This window comes from Mus caroli, unplaced genomic scaffold (assembly GCF_978045245.1).
Source record: "Mus caroli unplaced genomic scaffold, Mus_caroli_1 scaffold_2, whole genome shotgun sequence".
In the NCBI taxonomy this organism is placed as follows: domain Eukaryota; kingdom Metazoa; phylum Chordata; class Mammalia; order Rodentia; family Muridae; genus Mus; species Mus caroli.
The window spans coordinates 98065393-98086712 of record NW_028227257.1 but is presented as its reverse complement, the minus strand read 5'-3'; the positions used below and the strand labels follow the sequence as shown (position 1 = coordinate 98086712).

Sequence of the window (21320 nt, the reverse complement as noted above, 5' to 3'; positions counted from 1 at the left end):
GCCCGTGGGTGGCCATGGTTATCCAAAGGGCTTCCTTCTAGCAATTACAGACACAGCAGGACATTGCTTTGCTTAAAGGACTTGAATTTAACTGGGTTCTTTAAGATTCAATTCTTATTTTGAGTTTTCACAGAACAAAACATCTATAGAAAAATAGGAAAACTAAAATTAGAAAATTCTTCACTGAAATGCTAACATTTCCCTTATAAGTACCTTTAAAATTCTTATTTTATATACTTGTATAAGTAAAATGAAGACAAACAAAAAAACCCCTCCTGTTATTTAAAAATATATATCACCAAATTATTCACAATAAAAGCACTTAATGCAGACAAAACTGTAGATTCATTAGTTTCAAAACTACCTCTTTTGTAGTTGTTAATTCCAGATATCATGATTTTGAAAGATATTTGTCAATAAACCAGTTAATCATAATATTCCAAATTTTTGGCACATTATTATTTATCAATGCAAAACCACACACATGAATTTTTACATTATTCCCTATTGATTGAGAATACTTTCAATCTTAAACACTTAATGTGCCTCGTAAAATTTTCAGTGTGCCGTGCCTAGTAAAATTTTCAGTGTGCCGTAGTGTTGTACAATATGAGATTTTCACATATATTTGAATATTTAAGTTTGTGCAGGTGGTATGGTAGTGAGTTTTCCTTTTGTGTTCTATGGTTCTGTGAAATTCTGTGCATTTCCTGATGCCAACATTTACTAGTCATTGTTGGGAGAATCTATTCATATTTGTGATCCATTTCTCCAGGACACATAAACTTGATGCCTCTGATTACATGCTGTCACAAACATCCCAAATTGTACGACTTTATCTAAGAATTTATCTGGAACATCATTCCAGCCATGCAATTCATGAGGACTAAGGTCAAGAATAGTTGACTTAGACAAAACTCTGGGAATAACTTTTCCATGTTGCTACTTCAGGATATAAACTCCCAACTGTTGCTAAGAGCTTCATCCTCTGTGTTTTATAACATGAGATTGATTCAATATATTTTCTGTAGGTATTTTTCTTCTGTTATTTTATATTGCATTACATGGACCCTTTGCTGTGAATTTTGTATTATTCTTGACTGCCATTTCATGCTATTCCTAACACTCGTGATTTCCTATTGATATGGTTCTTTATGTTAGTAAGAAATATAGATTAGTACTGAGAAAAAGAAGTTTTAAACCACATTGTACTTGTTTGGTGTACTAGCTTCATGTGGTGGTGGAGTTATTGTACAGAAGCTACTATAACCTCTCAACTTATATATAAATATTATCATTTTAACAGTGGACTAAAATTTATATAGCTGCAATTGAGAGAGTTTGCCTATAGCTCTAAATAACAATATCATTTTGTTTTTACAATTTTCTACTTTATTGTTTGTTCATTTATGATGATTTTCTTTCAATAGAAATACAGGCTGTCATATAAGCTGAAGTGGCTTTTCTATGAATTTTATCTAAAAGCACAAAAAGCCATTTTTCAATAAGCTGTATATTAACTTTGATCACCTCAGAAAATTGTGCCTTCCAGGCACCTATGTATACTATAGAATATTTTGAAATATCAAGAAAGCATCATCTTTATTAAAATATAAGTATTAATTAAATGTTTTGCCTCAATCAACTGTGAGGATAATGTTTTCACACTGGTATGTTTTTCCAATTCTATAATTCTCTCTTCATTTAAATTTCATCATAATATGTTACAAAGTATTGTTTACATATCCTGTATTTATTTACTTATATATCTACATTACAACATATCCATAGAAACCTATTTTATCTCACCCTCTCTTTCAAATAGTTAGCCAGCATGACACCCATCAAACAGGCTTCTATTTATTTCTGGCATGCCCTATCATTTTAAAAATATTTTCTTACTGCTTACTGTACTATGGACTTTTAGACACATCTTTGTGTTTATTTCCTTAGTCCTAAAATCAGCCATTTATTCAAAGAGCCCTGGAGGTTGACATAGGAACACAGAATTCTTTTAATATTTGTTTGTTGTTTTTCCAGAAAGCTAGTTTGTTAAATCTTTTCAGGAACAGAATATTCTAAATATTTGCATCCACTTCTTGTCCTTCTCTTGCTGTTTCTCCTTATGTTCTTTTTCTTTCTCACGAATTCACACAGATTTATTTAGTTCTTATCCAGTTGCTAACAGCTTAAAATGTAATGAAGTATTAGCATTATTTTGTTATGGATTTGAGTTGCCCTAGGTTTTGAAAAATTGTTGATAGAAATTACATAAGGACCAACATGATGGTTCCATCTCCAAAGGGCCATTGCTGCTTTTAGAAGATGGCCTGCCAATTTAGGAGCTATAATGTTATTTTCAGTATTAACCATTTCGTCTCCTCAATATTTTTATCTATTGCCCTTGAGGTGGTATTGAGTCTTTCTTATTAGTGGGTAGTAAAGTTTTCTTGGTTTTTGTTAGTTTGGTACGTTTATGGAAATCTTGAGGAGAGAGGGTCCCCTATGAGACTGTCTGCACATCTTGCTACAGAGACATGAAGTCTGTATTTCTGAGATCCAAGAGGCACACTCTAAGCAAAGCAGCTTTCGAACTTTTATTTCTTTTCCTGGTTTCACTTTCATTTTTGTCTGTATTTCTTATTCTCTTACCACTTTTGCAGTGTTTTAGGGAAAACGACTTGAAATGACATCCAGCATTTCTGTTAAACTGACAGGTGTCTCCACTAATACGGTAAACGAATTCAAGAAATGTAAGCATACGTCTGAACTCCTCCACAGTTTTTTTTTCCTCATAACAAATTTTCTCTGAAAGAGGCCAGGTTTATAAATATCATCTTAAAGAAATTAAAACAATGCATAAACTAAAACAATAGTTAACTACTTTTTGTAATATGCATGTCTCTGATACTAAAATTCGTATCTTCAAGCCTACACAGTATGTAGAAGTGTCAGCAGATCAATTCTCAAGAGAGAAGTGAGCTCAGACAGAGTAGTGCAAAAAAGATTAATGAAACTTCTGTCTCACTGCTCAGTCCCTTTTACAATTTGGTAACATAAAAAGATCTGTCTATAAACATGGATAAGTTCTCCTCAACCTACTGGCACATTCATCTGTAATTTCCACTTTTATTCCCTCAGAAGGAGTGATGAGATGAGAGCCATACCTATGCTATGCCCAGGGACCTTCTATCTAAATATCCCTAGGCATAGGCTAGGAAGCTTCTGGCTTCCATATGATCCAATATCCTGTAAGCCAGGTCCTACAAGACTTCAGCTTCTTTTTCCATTTGCCGACCTAGAGCTAGAATGTTTCAGCCTCTGAAATTTACTGCTGAATAAACTCACCTTTTCTAGCTATTTCTGAACTCTGCCTGACTCGTTCAATTCAGCTTTTCCTACTCAAACTCCTATCCAAGCTGACTGATTCAAATTGGCTTCTCTTGGCTTCTGATTGAATTGCTCTGCTTAGGAAACCTACCTCTAAACGTCATGAACTGAACCATACTGACGGCGCAGACTGAAAAAATGCACAAACTCAATTGAACTCAACTGTATTCAATTGAACTGCATTGAACTCAAGTAGCTTTTTTTCATTTTTGTTCTTGTGAGAGTTGGGCATATCCTATCTCTGACTCATTCTGTCAAATCTTTTTCTGAGTTGTCTCTTTGTCTTCTCCTCAAGTAGACATCACTGTTTGGGATTAAAGGCATATATTAAAGGGCTGTCTATATTCTAGCCAGATGGATTAAAGTGTGTGCTGTGACTGTATTCTAGCCAGATTACACAGGCCTAGATCTTTGGTGCTGATTCCTTGTCAGAGCAGCCATGTTTCTGGAATAAAAGTCCGCAATATTCATCTAGGATTTATCAATTTCTGTACTATAAATTTTATTGGTTTAACGGTTATCCAACCAAAAACTCTTCATTATAACAACCCAATATAACTAAAACAGGTGTTTTCATTTTCATTTTCAAATTTAAAATATGTATTTGGTCACGTGCATTTTGCCTGCATGCATGTACGTATGTATGCCATATGAGGTGTGTGATGCCTTCAGAGGCTAGAAAACTAGATATGACCCCATGGAAACGTAGTTAAAGATGGTTATGAGTCATCATGTGGATTCCACAAATGTAATCCAGGCCCTCTGAAGTACTGCTAAGTTCTATAACAGTTAAACCATCTTTCCAGTCTGCTCAGTTTTCACTTACAGAACAGCTTATATCAACAGCTGCACTGCATCATGTTACCATCTTAACAGGTCCATCAACATATAACTCGCACATTTGTGATTTACAATGCAATCATTTTAGGTATAATCACATAGCTCTATGAATAGTTTTAGAATTTTTTCATTTGTCTAAAAAAAAAGCAAAACAAACACAAACAAGCAGAAAAACCCCTAAATCCATAACCAATTTTTCCTCTTATTACCTAACTGGCCCTAGCAAATACCATCTTAATTTCTTTCCCTATAGTATTGTCTGTTGCCATTTCTAATAATAGAATTGTACACATATTTTTGTAGTGGCTTATCTCACTTATCATGTGTTAAGGTTTTTTTTTTTTTTAGTATTAGCTGTACATGGATTCCTTTTTTGATTTAAAATGTTCCATTTATTCTTTCAACCATGTAGCTGTATTACACTGTGTTTGTCCATGCAAGGCTCTTTGTATTTTTTCCTGTTTTTGAAAATAGCGATTTTTCTCACCTACTATATCTTGATTATGGTTCTCCCTCCCTTTATTCTCTAAAGTCCCTACATATCTTGCCTACCCTCTGGATAGTCTGGATGGATTTCCTTTCTGTCTTTCATTAGGAAAAAAATTAGGCCTCTAAGTGAATATAATATAACATTGTATGATACGATAAAACAAAAACTAACACATCGGAACTGGAGAAAACAAACACAAAAAAGGAAAAGAGGCCAAGAGAATGCATAAGAATCAGAGACCCACTAGTTCACATATCCAGAAATTTCATTTAAAAACAAACCACAACTGGAAGTCAAAATATGCATAGAAAGGACCTGGTAAAGAACTATACAGACCTGATGCATACCACCTAGGTCTCTTTGAGTTCATATGATCTTTGTGCATATTGATTTAGAGAACTTTGTTTTCTTGATGTCCTCTATCTACTCTGGCTCTTATACTCTTTCTACCTCCTCTTCACTGAGCCCTGAAGAGAGGGATTTGATGGAGAGACATCTCCCCAAAGTCTGAGTGTTCCAAGTTTTCTCACTCTCTATAATACATGGCTGTGGGTCTCTGAATTTGTTTCCATCTTTTATAGTAGAAAGCATCCCTGATGGTGGCTCAGCAAGGCCCTGATCTATGAGTAGAACAGAGTATCATTAAGAATCATTTGGTCTTTACTTTCTTGAGAAATACTACTTGAGATTTTTATTTTGTTAAATGAACTAATTATCATGGGATGTTTTGGAACCTAGGGGATACTCGGAAATTGTTATATGGTCTAGAAAATGGTGTTTCTTATTCAGAATTCAACTCAGCTTGAATTGCATTGTTAAGATTACATTAGAGTTTGGAAACAAAAGTTTGATTTTTAACTAAATTTTGTACAGAACAGGAAAATAATATAAACTGCAGTCTTGTTGTTTCTTACCAGGAGTTAAAACTGGCTGCATTTAGGTCAGTCATAATATTAAGAATTCTCAGGGTAGAATCAATTTGGCAAACAAACTTAGATATTAATTCTTTCAACTCCATAATTTTATCTGAAGTGATGGATTATGGTTACTCACTTGAAGGTCAGCTCATTTAAATGTTAATTGAGAACTGATAAATAAAAAAGTATTTGAAAATGTAAAGATATCTCAAAATTCTCCAACTTTCATACTGTAGTTTTTACAAACTCTTTTTTATTGATATTAAATATATTATTCTATAAAAGTATATGATTTGGCATTATGAATTCTTGACATAGATTATTAGCTGCAACTCTCTATTTTTTTTAGGTATGTGTTTAATTCTAGGCACTCTTTCTCCTTTAGTCCAGCTAAAGTTATTCTGAGCTATGATCTTTGTTGAAAGGCAGGTCAATCTATTCTTGGCTCTTCCGTTTTGTGAAACAGCTGTGAGTCAGCACTGAGTTATGCTATTGAAAAAGAAATAGACTTTTCAGCTGTGTGCTAATATTTGATTTGAGGAATATACTTTAGTTTAAAATAAAATTTCCAAATCTGAGAGTGTGCTACTTTACATAGAACTCCAATTTTTATGAATATTTTTGTAATATGAACACAATCATATTCTTCTTTTATATATGTCATTTTACCTAAATGCATTGAAGTAGACTGAAGCTGTAGGAATAATGACACACAACTGCTTATTGGCATGTATAGATGCAGCAAAAATCCATTCCCTGGAAGTATATAGATATGTATGTTGATGGCCATAACATTATTTCTAGATCAATGTCTGTGGATAAAACTTGTGGTGTTTAAATTAAGTTTAGAGTTTTATTTCTATTTTATAATATGACTTACTCAGTGCAAGCATAATTGCAAAGCTTGATTGTTGGTTAACACAAAAACTATAAGACTGGATGTGAATACTACAAACATCATGGTAAGCAATTATCACATGACCAGCACATATCATTTTAATCATCTTAGCAGATGCCACCTTATTTTTTGGACTTTTCATTTCATATAATTTTTTTTGTTTTTGCTTTATTCTAATATTTGCTCTTTTTAAATTTTTGTTTTAAATTTTAAAATAGGTACATAAGTATCCCAGATCAATGCCTCCTTCCAGACCCTTCCATGGCCCCATCTTACCAAATTCGTGTCCATTTTTTCTTTAATTGTTACAATTACGAATATATGTAAACATGCAACACACACAGATGTGTGTTTGCATGTGCGTGTGCGTGCATGTGTGTGTGTGTGTGTGTGTGTGTGTGTGTGTGTGTGTGTGTATGACTGGGTCTGCTTAACATTGCTTTACTATTGAGTTGATCATTTGACTTGGATAATTAAATAAAGGATTCACCCTGGGGATGATTAATTCTCTCTTTCAGAAGTCTTTAGTTGCTGACACTTCTTTGTCAAGGAGTGGGATACCATAATTTCTCCATCTTCAAATGCCTTGTATGTAATCTGTACATAATGCATAAAATTATGCACTAATTCAACATCAGGAAAAGTAATTGTTTTGTCTCATGCTTGAATTTTGTAGGAATAGCAAGGAAAAAGTAGTAGTGGGAGATACTGTTGCTTCATCTCATTGATAGTGATTGCTACGCTATCAATGTAGCCTGTCTCTGCTGAGAAAGTATTATTTATGAACAGCATTACAGTGTATAATTTCAAACTGTGTTTTCCTAGTACATATTGATTAGATTTTAATCATAGTAAATTTTATGGATATCTTCCTTTTAATATAAAGTTCTACTTTCCAGTTACTATGCTTTATTTTGCCTTATATCTATGAGATCATCTTAAGCAACTTTTAGAAGCTGGATAAACCACATCATTGTTTTCCTTATGAGGGTTACAGTATCTTATGCACTATTTGAATAATCTCATAAATATGAATGTAGCAGTCATGATGCAGATCTTTTAAATGTACTGTCTGACTAGCTAGTGCACATTTAAATTATACCATAATTAAATGCTTTATAATAAAGTATTTTAATTAAATTTAACATTTTAACAAAAAATTCTTATGTTTTCCAAACTGTTTAAATGTAAATGAGTATTTGCTACTTGATTTTTTTTTTGTATACTTGACAACCTATAGGATGTTAATCTCCTATTATCTGATACATAATTCAGGCATACAGAGGAGTTCAATGAGTAGCTCAGCCTATGCCAGCTAATATCAGACTCAATGATTTGGCTGGGTATCCATGTCTTTCTCATCCTGTTTTCATCTTCTACAGAATGGAGGTCACTGTATTCCTCCTAGGTTCTCTACTGTCTGGTGAGTGTCTGAGTCTTTCTTCATTTGTCTTGTCCACTCAAACGTTAACTGGAAGTTTTGTTTAACAAGTTAAAAGAGTATTTTCTAAAACAAAATATTTCTTTATTTATGTATATCTGATCATTTTCAAGTGGTGCTCTCCTGTTGTGCTAACAATGTATCAGATACATAGACTATCATCCCATTGGAAATTCAAGACAAAGTAGAATTAGCCATAGGGACAGGGCCTGCTGGGACTAATGGGAAGGACAGCAGGCTTCCACACATTATTCCTCTTATTATGGAAGCTGTGACTACCTGGTAATCTGTGTAAGTCATTTGGGGTCTCCGAGGTGTCTGCCTACAGGGTCACACTATGTTCTGAGAAAATATTTCAGAAGATACATAAAGTTAAAAGTTTTGAGGACTATGATTTAACCTTATTTTTTTCACAGCAAGATAATTTTCCTTTGCAGCCAAGAAATGCAGCTGAGGGGAAAATTTATGACTCTCTGACTCCTTTTTCAGTTACCTTCTATGCCTATATTAGTTACTTTGGGGGGGGGCAGAGATTTAGCGCAGTAATAGAACTCTCTCTCTCTCTCTCTCTCTCTCTCTCTCTCTCACACACACACACACTCTCTCTCTCTCTCTCTCTCTCTCTCTCTCTCTCTCTCTCTCTCTCTCTCTCTCACTACAACTCTCTCACACAGTGGTTTTGTTTTCTATTTTCATGTAACCACATTTTTTTCTAATATGTGTTTTGTTCATTATTCTGTTTTCTTACTGTCCTTTCCACCAAAGCTCTATTAGTAATTATATATTAACCAATAACAAATTATTGAGAGTATCATTTTGAAATTTAAGTAGTCCTTGCTTAATGGAGTCACTCGCCTTCCAGATGTCATAGAAAGACTGCTTTACTCATTCTTGAGAATGAAAATATCTTCACTGAATGGGCATAACACATTTCAGGATATGTTAATTTTGAAAAATTACATTCATTATATTAACAATTTAATTTTTTACATTAAAAGTGACAAATCCTAACTTTTAGTCTATATCATATGATGCTTAAAATCTCTCAAATTTTTTATATTTAGAAAAGCATGAGTGCTAGTTTAAGAGATAACACTGCAATTATATAAAAATAGATGTAAGTGAAGGTTAGCAAATAAAAACTAATTTCTCAAATTTTAAAAATTCATATAAATTAAAATGAAATCATGTCAAAGGTTGATCAGTGTGGTTCCCCAGGTCATAGTAGCTATTGTCTTATATTCTTTCTTTTAAAGGAGATATGTAGAATAGTTATTTGATCCACTCTGGTAACTATTAATCACTCATCATCTTCTACAAATAACTTGTCTCTTTATCAACTAAAACTGGTTTGCCCTGCTTAGTGAAGCTTATCAGTCATAGGTTCATGTCTTTCTGCCTCTAAGATCTTACAGTACATTTCTGTCATTTGCCCCAATCCACCCTCCTAGCACACTTCTAAAACATTGGGTTGTTTGAAATCTATATCTTTCCTTTCTAGTTTTGTTTTATGCTCAGAGTGGAAAATAAGAAAAAAGGTTTTTTTTTTTTTTGTTCCTCATAGCTTTCTTCATTACTCTAAATGGAGTTTATTGTTCCTTTGTAAATCTAACATTCAGTATTTCTGCAGTTAGTCTGACTTATTACTGTCTGCTATTTAGTGTGACACCTTGCTTGTTGAACATGCATCTCCCTTTTTTTTTTAATATTAGAGGCCTGATGCATATAACTCACTTCTTTCTTAAGTGAGAGACCTGATGTTTTCATTAATATTCTTGGAGATACAAGATACTGCTACCTGTCAGTAGTCTGCTTTGACTCTTTTGATCCACTCTTCTTATTGTCATGGTTTCTTAAAAAAAAAAAGTTATTACTTTATTTTCTAAAATTTACATACAAATATTAATCTTTACTTTCTGTTGCTTGGATATGACCTAACTATACATTTGCTTTTTTAATTTATAATTTCTTTTTGTCTGAGATTCTTGAATTTGCAGTTTGGTTTAAGGTAAATTTATCAGCCATTATTAGTCCACATATTTTTCTGTTCCATTCTCTCTGTCTTTTCCTTTCTGTATTACTCACAGTTTCCTGTGTAATCTTCTGCTTGTTAGTTTCATTATTTGTTCCTTCTTTCCCTTTTTGTATTAGCTTGATAAGAATCTACTTATATACATCTTCATAGTTAATTTTTATACTTATAGGCATAATATGGTCACTATAAATGTTATTATTTCAGTTTACTTTTTGTTTGTTGGTTGTTTTTGTTTGTTTGTGTGTGTGTGTGTGTGTGTGTGTGTTTGGTTGGATTTTCAGAATGGGGTTCCTCTGTGTAGCCCTCACTATCCTGGAACTTGCTCTGTAGACCAGAGTGGCTTCAAACTCACAGAGAATTGCCTTAGTCTGGTTCTTGAGTGCTGAGAATAAAGATGTGTTCCATGACAGTTCAGTCTATTTTTTTTTACTTGATTTTTTTTTATTATCTATTCAACCTATTCTTACAAGGTACCTTCCATTTTCTTTTTAAATTCATTTGTACATATTTTAAATTTCTTCCATGATATTACTGTTTGTAGTACTTATTTCTTCTTATGATACAGGGTTGCTGAATTGAACTCATTATATCTATATCTATCTATCTAGATATCTATCTATTTATCTGTATATCTATGTATCTATCTAACTATCTATCTATCCATATATATATCATATACAACTCTAACACATAGAGCACATTCTTTTATTAAAATCTTGACATGTATTAAGGGTTAGTGACTATGGTGAATATCAGTAATTTTGATCACTCAAATTGTATATATATATATATATATATATATATATATATATATATATATATATATATGTAAATACACGCGCGCACACACACACATATAGTATTTACTGAAGCCTATTTATAGTTTGGGATCTATTTAAACTTTTTACTCTCCTATGTTTTCTTCCTTGGAATCATGTAACACCTGCAGCTAAAACTAAAGAACATAACATGGGAGCACAATAGCTGGAGTGGAAAGTTTGGAGGAGAGAGAAGCAGTTCATAGTTGTATTAATATTAACTCTTGGTGTTTCCTTATTTCTATGCCTCATAGTATTAAATAATTGAGTTTTTTTCTCATGCATGGTATTTTTCTTTCTTTCATTCCCAGATACCTAGCCCTAATTTTAGTTACGAAGTTCTCAGTAAATTTTAAAGCTCTTATCCCTATTGTCATACCTTCGCTATGTAGGTTAGATCTAAGGCACATGTATGAAAAACTTTCCGTCTCCTGATTTGCAATAGATAATTGGATTGAACCATGAAAAATTCTTTTTAACATGAGAGGAAACTTTTATCACAGGGAAGGAAATAAATTATGAGCAAGAAGTTACTATTTCTGGTACTTTTTCTGGATATTAACTGCCTCCTTGTAGATTCTTTATGAGAACATAAGAGTTATGAATGGAAAACTCAGAATACCAAAATACCTGAGTAGTAAGAGTTTCTCTCACAAAATAACAGATTACCATTAGGTTATATTTGTTTTTTTTGTTTTTTTCAAGTTAACATCATGAAGCCCTAGTTTGACTCTAGTGGTTTGTGATCAGTGTAAAAATATCATTTGCTGCACCTCTCTGAATGTTTCTGTTCTCAAAGTTTTAAGTGGCATTCCGCCCTGTGATCTGGTATTTCTCTTCTCTGGTAATTCTAAGGAAGAAAAAAAAGAGATGTTACATGTTGTGGTTAGATGACAGCCTTCAAGCTCTCCTTAAGTCAGAGCAAAAGCTAGAGTCCTTGTCAGCATTTTACACTTGCCACGATTGTTCAGTGTTTCTTGAGATCCGGAATAAACTATGTAAACTCACGTGGCTAAAATAAGCCACTTAAGCTCCATTGTCTCAGCTTCTATTTTCAGAGTCACTGAAGCTAAGTTCACAAATGAAACAATTTACTAAGAAATGATAGTATCTTATCCTAGACTGCTGCTACAGCTGAGAAAGTCACAAATAAGCACTAGATCATTACATGCTTTTCTTCTAACTTTCAGAGAAAATGGCTACTGCTTGTAAATTTAGGAGAATTCTCAAGGAAACAATTACCCTCAATTACTATCACTCATCTGCTATAGTTGGGCTCTTTGGAATCTATTTATATAGAATTTTTCTTTATGAAATATATATATATATATATATATATATATGAGCTAGAGATATAATACAACATAGAAAGCATTGAGTTTTGGAAAATCTAATGTAATTGTTCCTGTTTACCTTGAAAGCTGAGATACAACTATCCTTACTAGGGAGACTGTTGAGTGATATTAATATTAGTGAGTTCCTGAAGTAATATTTCCAAATGCAAAAGGGCAAAAAAGCTAATATTCTCTGGTACTTGCCTTAATTGTAATAATGATAGTTTTAAGCCAGAAGATCCAAGTAGTATTAGTAAACTGATCTTTCAAAAGGGCAAACACCTTTAAGGGGAAATCATATTGATGAATAATATATCCAAGTAGGATATATGACACTATAATTTTAAAGAGAATGCAAGGAAGTCCACAGTCCTTTGAAGTGAGAGAAATTATGAAGATAGGAAATATGCTATTTATCTAATAGCTGAAATTAGAAGAGTAGTAATAAGAAAGTAGTTATTAGTTAATATTTCGCGACGGGCTAGAGAGTTGGATCAGTGGTTAAGAGCACATGTTGCTCTTGTAGGGGACATGGGTTTGAATCATAGCTCTCATGTGGCAATTCACCAACATCTATACCTTCAGTCCCAGGGTATCTGATGCCACCCTTTTCTTACATCTACATGTACCAGATACACAAAACTCCTATAACATACAACAATGAAATGAATAAAATACTTTTTATGAATGCAAAACCGTTCCTGGTGATTCCTAAAAGGATTTACACAAAGAAAACTCTTGGGAAATAACTTCACTTGCTTTCCTTTTTTGAAAACTGACCATCAATGTTTACTGCTTACTGTATAACCATAATTCCAACAGAGGTTTACTAAAAGACATGAAGACATGATACTCAATATCAGCTTTTTTGGTGATCAAACTCTGTCTTTATCTATAAGTAAGGTATTCCTGTTTTGTGCCATCTTAAATTTTATTTTGTTTAAAACTGACTTCTTCGGTATAATCAGTTCAATGAATCTGTGACCTTTGATAAAAATTTGAGTTTTTGAGCCAGTCTTTACCTGTTCCTTCTGTGGTCTTCAAAAACATTGTGTAATACATGATTTTCTTTTTTAGATGATAGAATCTGGACTTTGAGAGCACCCTGGCATTTATGGTTGACAATAGCCAGCCCTCTTTCATCTATAAATGGCTATTCCTTTGCCATACAGGACAATATTGAATAAAATAAAGAATAAAACAGAACTACTAGGATATGTTTCTGTTACAATTTTTCCTATATAAAATCTATGACATTTTTCTCACACAAATTTGACCTTCAACTTTTTGGATACCAACTGTGTGCCATACAATTTCATTTAATTGTGAAAATAGTTATCTGAGGCAATTTCATACTCTCCTAGCTAAACCCCTGTCTACAAACGTATGCTCATTTACAGAAGTTACCTGTACTCCTAACAACCACTTTAAATTCATGATTTTTCTAAGGCGTGATCTACAGGTTTGATGATTTCCTAGAAAGTCTTGAAAAAATCAAGAGAATAGTTTATTTCTCTTTATGGTTTATTATAACAATGTAATTCCAGATGGGCATATAAGATAGATCATAGGATAGCGTCAGAAACAATGCCAGGGAATTCCTGCATACCTTATGGGCCTATCCTCACCACTCCTAAACCTATTCATCATCCAGAAGTGATTTGAATTTGAGAAGCCATAAATTGATAATGATTGAAGCCATCATTGATAATGGGCTCAGGATTTATCCACTCACCCCTATTCAGGAGTTCATGAAGTTGGTTGCAAGTTGCACTTTGGATCATTGCTTGGACTTCCCATATAGCAATCTTCATTTTAAATCTATCTATGAATCATAAACCATCATTGTCTACTTGTCATACTAAAGATACTTATCACTCTTTAGATCCCAAGGGTTTCTATAGTTGCTTTACAGGAAATAGAATCAAAGAACATATTTATAATTAGGTCGAAGATGATGATAGAATTTCAGGTGGTACACAATAGAACTCTCTTGTTCTGTGGGTATTTATTCTGATAGTGAGAAAAGGTTGAAGATATGAACACAAGAATAATATCACCTTCAGTTTTTCAGCAAATTGTCACTGGTCAGAAAGATCTTCCCCCCAAAAAGTAAAAACATGGTCAAAGCAAGTTCTTAAATGAGGAAGCAAAGTTTAATTTGCACAGGTTTCTATTTAGATATCTGATTTGGGAAACAAGTCCAAAAATCAAAAGAAATGGGACAGACAAAACTGACGTAATGATATGATGCTTGCTGCTAAGAGAAGGAAGCTGCACTGCTTTTCATGGAAATCTAGTACAATCTGAGAAGTATAAACCTGGGATATAAATTCAAATATATATAATGTAAATAAATGTATATGCCTGTATTCTCACCTCCTAAAATGGTTTCATTGTGGACACACCTAACTTTGACTCTTTAACATTCCTAGAGTGGGAATTTGATAATGTACACTCTTATCATGAGATTGAAAAACACCTGGATAGGAAATAAAAGATACCTGAGCATAGTCTACGGATAATACATTGATACAAAAGCTGCCAGGTTACTAACACACAAACTGCATGTTTCCCACTCCCTTTTTCTCTCTCTTTCAAAGAAAGAATTAAATCAAGATGCAACAACAACAGTTAGAGAAACGTCAAAATTACGTATATATAAGAAATACACATACAGCTGCCCACCCACAAAATCACTAACAAAACTCAAAGCACACAGGGAACAACAACAACAACATAACAGAAACCCACAAAAAATGCTGATGAGTTTATTGGTCAGCTACTTCTGAGCATCTCTCAATAACATACCACAGTTCTACCACCTGAGAAGATGATTTTTTTTTTTGCCAGTGGGAATCAATGGAGATAGCTTCATGAAAAATAGTAAGGATTTGTGTTCGTTTCCCTTTCTCCAAGCTGGGATTTTGTATGGCTGGAACATGCACAGGGCTTGTGGGTGCTGTCAAAGGCTCAGTGAATTTCTATGTTGTCCTCCCTTGGTTCATCTGGAAAATGCTGTTTTCTTGAAGCTTTCCACAACTTGAGGGTTCTATAATCTTTCTACCTCTTCATTACGGAGATCCCTGAGGCCTGATGGGAGGATGTTATAAACACATCCTATTTAAGTTTGAGTGTTCCAATGTCTCTCATTCTCCAGTCGAGTCTCTATGTTAATTATCATCTGCTGCAAGGAGAAGCTCCTCTGATGGGTGTTCAGTGGTATTCTAATATATCACTATGTTAGCAATATAATTGCAGTATGTTCCCTCTAGGGCCCATGACCCATCTAGACTCAGGATCTTGACTGCACTAACATAGCAAGGTAGAGATCCCATTTCATAGAGCATTCCTTAATTTACTTTATAAAATAGTTTATTAGTTATTTTATTTATTTACATTTAAAATGTTATCCCCTTCCTGGTTTCTTCTCTGAGAACCCCACATCCCACCACTTCCTCTCCCCTGTCTCCTGGAGGGTGCGCACCACCCACATACCCACTCTTGCCCCACTGCCCTAGCATTCCCCTACACTGGGGCATCAAGCCTTCACAGGTTCAAGGGCTTTCCCTCCCTTTGATACCAGATAAGATCAACTTCTGCTACATAGGAAGATGGAGCCATGGGTCCCTCCATGTGAATTCTTTGGTCGGGGTTAATCCCTAGGAGCTCTTAGGGATCTGGTTGATTGACATTGCTGTTCTTCTTATGAGTTTGCAAACCACTTCAGCTCCTTCAGTCCTTCCTCTAACTAGTCCATTGGGATCCCCCTGCTCAGTCGGATGGTTGGCTGCAAGCATCCACATCTGTATAGGCAAGGCTCTCAGGAGACATCCATATCAGGCTCCTGTCAGCAAGCACTTCTTGGTATACACAATAGTGTCTGGTTTGGTGGCTGCATATGGGATGGATCCCCAAGTGGGGCATAATCTGGAAAGCAGTCTCTGCCCACTCTTTGTCCCCGTATTTACTTTAGATAGGAGCAATTCTGGGTTAAAATTTTGAGAAGGTTGGGTGGTCCCATCCCTTAACCAGGGGCTGTGGTTGTCGTAAAATATTTATGCCACTTTGTGACGGACAGGGATGATATAAAATTTACATTTGTAAACATTAATACAACATAGAAATATCAGCTACTAAGACAAAATGATCCTTGGGAGATAGGGTTGGATTTAGTTTGTTAGTATCCTGTTGAGATGTTTTACTCTCATGTTTATGAGGATTATTGTACTGCTATTTTACTTTCTTCCAGTGTGGTTGTCTAACACTGAAATCAGGATAATCCTGGCTTCAAAAAAGAAATATTCCTTTTCTTCCAGGCTTCTTTAAAAATTTTTGTAAGATTGTATATAGAGTTCAGCAATCAATTATAAGTGTCTGCTCTTACCTTTGGCATGAGACTCTTGATCAGTCACTGTCAAGTTCATCATTATCTGTAGATTCTGTCTTTAATTATTTCCTTAGTTATTCTTGGTAGTTTATGTTTGTTTGGAATTTGTCTTTTTTTTTTTTTTTTTTTTTTTGGTTTTTCGAGACAGGAATTTGTCAGTCCTCTTCTCTGTTAGGATACCTGGTTTATTACTATTCATTCATTCTTACATTGACATGTAGTTGTCCCTTTCTCCGGATCCTTTCCATGTCTAGTAGCAATAACACCATCTCTTACTCCATTTCTCTATTTATTTCAGGCTTATTTCTTTCTTCTTTGCTCAGATAGAGGCATGTCAATTTAATTAACGTATCTCCAAAAGTCACAACATTAATTAAATATATCTTATATATTGTTTTACTTGTTTCTGTTTTATCTGTTTGTTTCTTGTAATTTCTGGTTATAGTGCCTTGTAGTGCTTATTCTTTGATAGATTTTTGATGGTTTTTCCCATTTTTTCAAAAGATAATATTATATTTTAAAGTGATTCTTAATAAAATAATATTATAAATATGCATGTACCTGAATGCATGTGCAAAAAGCAGCATACAGGAGAAGGTCAGAGGACAAGTTGCAGGAGTTCAGTCTCTTTGTCTTAGGTTTCCTATGGATTGAGCTCAAATCAGTAAGCATGAGCCCATTGTAGCATCTCACCAGACCTAGTCTCAGTTTTGATAAAGTTGTTTATTTTGATGAGTTTTCCTCTTAGACATGTGTTTGCTACATCCTACATCTTCTTAGTCTTTTCCTACTCCCACTGGTTCAAGATCATTTTGTTACCCCTGCCTATTTTCACACATTCTGTCTTCAAGTTCATAATTCATTCTGTCTGTTCAATTTAGCCATTGATGAGCTCTGACCCAGTGTTCATTTTGTTCAAATGTTTTCAATACCAGTAGTTGCTTTCTACTTTTGTATTTTATAAATCCAACTTCTTTGAAATATCTAAGCTAGTCATTATCTTCCAATATTATTGCATCATCTCTCTCTCTCTTTGTTTGTGTGTGTGTGTGTGTTTGTGTGTGTGTGTACTTGTCTGTGTGTGTCTATCTGTGTGCATGTATGTGTGTGTCCATGTGTGTGTGGTTTCTAAAACTTACATGCTTCAAACAGTTATGGATCATGTCAGTGTTTCTCATATTCCCTTCCTTTCTGGTCAATTTCTCAGATGTGATTTTGACTGTGGGGAGTGTGATGCCTCCTTAGAATTTTAGATTTCTTTTTGTCTCACACTATTGGCAGCAGGTTTAACTAAATGGAGATTTAGCTTTGTTGTTCAGATTGACCTGTCTGAGAACAGTCCATCTATTTTTAGATTCTTGGTCACATTATTTCACATTGTCAGCCTTTCTTCTGTAGCTCCCTATCAGGCAAGTTTCACAAATATGAAAGAGATACAAAAGGATAAAACTTGAATCTCTGACAATCAGCCTGAAACCCTTTTTTGAAGAGACATAGCATCATGGTTAGGATCCTGCTGCCTCAAGGACACACATCTAGGACAAGCATCATACCTGAGGCCACTAAGATGAGGCCTGACCCCATAGTTGCTGGGTCAGCTGTGTCTGGACTTTAAAACCATGGATACAAGTTTGTGACTTAGGATTCTGGACATGATCTAAATCCTGGATTTATTCACACTACCTAGCTTAGCATATGTGTATACACATGTATAATCGGACCTTAAGTCACCTGGAACATGCCTAGAGCCTTGTTTTATTCTGAAGCATGGGCTTTGCTTAAACTATAGGTACATATGAAGTGATATAGACAATGAGTTTTTATGGGTTTGAAGATTCCAAGCTCTTTTGGAAACAATGTAAAAATCTGTGTGCAAGGTGTTGTTCTGAAGTCTGAATTCATGATAGTTCTTTGCAAATGCAGTTACGAGAATAGACCAGTATTCTCTCTGTAAAGAATGGAACCACAGAAATTGGACTATATATATATATATATCACAGCTGCTATGTAAAATTTTTCCTTTGGCAGGACCATAACCTCTGTAAGATGGTTGAAGAAAGGAGGAGACCTGAAACACAGGGCCGCATTGGCCTCACACAGTATCAAGTAGAACTGAGTCTCGTATCTCTAGGGCCTGAACATAAGTTTCAGTATTTGGGGATCAAAATGGTGATCACTGCATCATGGTCCTGCAATGATCCTGTTGTGTGATTTCACGCAGGCTTGTTTGCTGCTACCTTTAACTCAAAGTGCATAGATTCTGTGCCCTGCCTGTCATTAACCATTTCTTGGATTCTTAAATCTAGGATGTTAGCTCTACACTAGGACACATTTGGAGAAAGAAGTTTCCAGGCATGTCAAGAGTTTGAGTCTGAAATAATTAAACTGGGAATATAGAAGGCTGGTATTGGGCAGAGTCCTGGATTATAATTGCATTTCTTGTGATTGCTGTTTATATGAGTCGTGTCAATGTTTGTAATATGTCATAGAAAGGTAGCTTTATGTAGGTATTGTCAAGAATGGACATTTGCTCACATTGAATTTTTATGGGTCATCCTGAAACATCATCACTTTCCTTTTCCAAATACTTTCAATTCAAAAAGTTGTAACATTATTTCTTTATAACTGGCTGAATTTGTGCTAGATTTTGAACAAATAGAAAGTGCCCTGTTAAAATGTGTAGGGTGTTGCAGTAACAGGAAAAAAAGCAAAACAAACAACAACAACAAAAACCTCTGCTCTCAGAGTACTCACATCATGCAGAAATGTTCATTGAGGATGCCCAGTTATAACATCTTCCTTTACATTATATGAATATTAATTGGTACTCTGTGCTGTGATAAGCCACAAGAGGCATTGTGTTAAAAATGAAATGTTCTTTCTTTAAGGTTGGACTTCAAGTGTTCCCTTTATATATGTGGGGAGGTAATTATCCTTGGGCCATTGAATGACCACTAAATTTTCAATTTTAATTTACTGAAATGTTCTATATAGCTCAGCTGTTAATGCTTCTAAATTTTAAAAACAATCTCTTCTTGCCATGAGGAGGATCAGACTCATGGCTATGTACATTCTAGGCAGCATTCTACCATTGAAATAAATCCTCAGCACTAAAAAATTTCTTTATTTTCTGATTGTGTTTCATGACATTCATATTGCCCTCCTAAAATTAAAGATTCAGTCTTCAGTATTTCAAATGAATAGTTTAAATATATGACTTTTTTGGGTTCATTCTTCACTTCCTGCCATCACATCTGGTAGACATTTTAAAATTTGTGTTCAAGTTAAATATAAAATGACTATGCCAACCAAAGTGTTCTTTTGGTTTGAGCATATATGAGGAGTTAATGTCCTTTTCCAGTTATTCAGTTATATTCTGTACCTTCTGCTGTGGGAAGCTATGCTGAATACATTAAGGTTATTCATAACATGAGTCAATGCTTGTCTCAATATAATCTGAAAGAAAAATCGGAGAAGCCATTGAGCAAGCCAGCAACTTACAACTGATATTATTTATACACATATGCATTTTTAAAATGCTTGTGCAATAATAATGCATGTGTTTCACATGTCTATGCCAAATACATAATAATAAAGTCACTCCATATTGTGCATGATTTTTTTAACTTTAAAATATTTTTAGAGTATAATATCATTCCATTGTTCTCTTCCTCTTCCTTCTCCCAAATCTACCCATATAAACCCTGCTCTCTTTCAAATTCATGGCCTCCTTTTCTTTAATATTTGTAACGTGATTAAGATTTGATTCCTTACTTCGCTTCATATCAAATTGAAAAATAAAGTGTTCAAAGCTGTTTGTTATTTACTTCAGTTTACAACCTTAAACTCAACCAAACTATGTATCTTTTACTCTGTTGTAGGACAGTACAAATAGGAAAAGAGTGAGGAGGGAGGAGATAGGTAAATTATGATAGGGAAAATATCAGTCGTGCTCTTATCTGTGACACCTAATATGAAAAAGGTGGTGATAGTGTCATGTTTTAAGTTTACAAGAGTTCTATTGGAATATTACAAGCTGGAGGATCAATGCAGAGACTGCATTGAACTTGGAGAAGTAATTGTATCTGAGTGGTGAGATTTGCTGGTCATTTTAGTTTTCTCCCTCTAGTTAGTTAAATTTCTGAGTTGTGACGTTTTCAGTTATAAATTAAAGAAACATTTATAATGTACATTTCTAATATTTTAATAACGGTGCCCCAGGGAAGGAGGATGCTGGGAGGTGAGGGTGAGGGTGGGTGGAAGAGTGAGTAGGAGGGTAGGTAAATTGGTGGGGGAGAACCCTCTCATAGGCAAATGGGATGAGAGTGTATGGTGAAATATTCTGGTAGGGGGGACCAGAAGGAGGGCAACATTTGGAATGTAAATAAATAAAATAATCTAATAAAATAGTTTTAAAATATGACTAAATGAATTAACACATTCAAATTCTAAGTCTCTGAGCCTATAAAAATAATGTACATGTTGCTTACTATTTTTATTATTTAAAATTACAATCATTTTTCAAGTCTAAGTTAATATTCAAATTTTTGAAAGATTCTATTTTCTTGAAATATTAATCTATTTCACTAAACTTTCTAATATTTAGAGATGGAATAAAAAAGAAATCTCTGCTGAAAACCATTTGAGCAGTGACTCAACAACTAGGAAAGCTGATTCCACTACACTATATCCTATGTATTGACTCTACCACAAATACACAGATTTAAACCATGAAATCATACTATTTATTCATTCAAATTGCATACT

General features: G+C 34.2%; 1 protein-coding gene across 1 annotated transcript in view; it reads left to right on the top strand.

The window, feature by feature from the left end:
• The window catches only part of Znf804a (zinc finger protein 804A), a 207866-nt gene that overhangs the window by 157899 nt on the left and 28647 nt on the right, over positions 1-21320 (top strand). The gene's annotated exons all lie outside the window — the stretch shown is intronic.